This window comes from Strongylocentrotus purpuratus, unplaced genomic scaffold (assembly GCF_000002235.5).
Source record: "Strongylocentrotus purpuratus isolate Spur 01 unplaced genomic scaffold, Spur_5.0 spur5_scaffold_15, whole genome shotgun sequence".
In the NCBI taxonomy this organism is placed as follows: Eukaryota; Metazoa; Echinodermata; class Echinoidea; order Camarodonta; family Strongylocentrotidae; genus Strongylocentrotus; species Strongylocentrotus purpuratus.
The window spans coordinates 23,662,426-23,664,492 of NW_022145600.1; positions in this window are offsets into that span (position 1 = coordinate 23,662,426).

Consider the following 2,067-nt stretch of genomic DNA (forward strand, 5'->3'; position numbering starts at 1 on the left):
GATGATGAAATAAATAAAGGATTGTAATCAAATGATTATATCGAATGGAAGTTTCATTTTGTTTGTGTACATGTATATTGAATGTATTTTAAAATGAGAATCGTTCATTAGTTGTTCATGACGGCCATTTATGTAGCCTATCTGATATGCGTCGGGCTTTACAAGTATACCAATCACGTTATGGAGTCTGACATCGGCGAGGGTGTCAGACTCCAAAACGCGATTAGTTTATTTGCCATAAAGCCTGACGCATATCAGATAGGCTACCGTTTATGTGGCAAGAAACCTTCCAGTTCGTAGAGAGCACAATAGCACATGTACTGTCCTCCAAATATCCACACATGTTTTAAATATGGAGAAGTCCCACTTTGTGCATTTAAGAATGATCACTGCCAAAGTGATAGAGGTGCTTCATGAATACCTATGTTTGCCCTCATATAAAGAATACTTCCAGCTGTGTATCATAGAATATATCACCTGTAGTGTACATTAATGATTACATATCTTTCACGATCACTTATCAATTATTCTTCACAGGTTGTACAGTTTTGTACAGGTGACCTGTCATTTGCCCAGATTTGTGCAGATTTTCGAACTGGCTTATTGCAAAATTTCAACGTTTGGAATTCAATTATTTAGGGGGCATGAAGTTTTGCAAATCTCAAGTACATGTGCTTTCAAAATTTGATTTAACACGCAAAGTTTCTCATTTTAAAATTACATGAACTTTATGAAGACATATGACCTGTCTGCTCAAAACCATCATAGAGATGCTGAAATTATGTGTTTTGTCTGTAACTGGAGATCCCAAGATTTTCACTCCGAAGAAAACACTCGTTAAGTTGTACTTTACTTCATTCTAAACCCACTTCAGTATCGTGAAATGAGAGCAATCAATCTAATGGGACGTTGCAAGAAAGTTGCAATCAATTGCAAATCACAGAATCAAGCGTAAGTCTTGTGATGGCAACTCCACTTTCTTGCAACGCTCCATGAGAGAGAGAGGGAGAGAGAGAGAGAGAGAGAGAGAGGGGGGGGGGATATAAGCTAGATCTGAGTTAATTTAATTGATGAAACTTTAATCCTAGCAAAATCTTAGAAAAAAGAGGAAAGACGAAGAGATAGAGAGAGACAGAAGGGATGGGACGAAATAGTGCGCAACTGCTGATGAGGTAAGAAGGCATCACCATGATGACGTATGCAGTATACGTGAGCTTGCACCAATGTTATGTTAAACAATGTAAAGATATAGAGCGAGAGAGAGAGAGCGAGAGAGAGAGAGCGAGAGAGAGAGAGAGATAGATAGAGAGGGGGGAGAGAGAGATAGAGAGGGGGAGAGAGAGATATAAGCTAAATCTTAATTCATGATAAAACTTTAATCCTAACAAAATCTTAGGAAATTTAGGAGACTAGTGGGGCATGGCAAGAGAGTTGAGTTGCAATCAATCGCAACCTTCTTGCAATGCCCCAATAGTCTCTTTAGATTGGATAGGTACCCTTTTCCCAACCCTATGGTTTTGAGCTGTCGGGTAATATTTTCAGAATATTTTGTCACATAATCATCACAGCTAGATATATATATATATATATATATGACGATTTAACAGCAAACCTCAAATTAGAAGTAAAAAAAATTAGAACACACATTTTGTCAAGTCTTTGACCAACATCAGCATTACCTTCAGAGCCTAACCATACGTTTTATTATAGGATGGATTCAAAATTAACAACACCCCCACCCACAAGCCGTGACAGACCAATTTTTCAGACCTGGTTCTCGGACCTAAATAATCATTTCTGATTGATACACGCCCCCCCAAAGCCAATTACACACACACACACACACACACCCTCTGACAAAAAAGAAAAAAAAGTTATTGTGGAGGATTGCTCAACTCTATATCCAACCCAGGAACCCAAACACATCCATCATTTTAATGACATCTTTCAAGAAATAATTTTGGAGCAAAAGTTGCCAGAGAGTACATGTATGGCAAATCACCTCTCTCATCATATACACATCATAGAACATTTGTAGCATCCACATAAGACACAAAGACAAGCAGG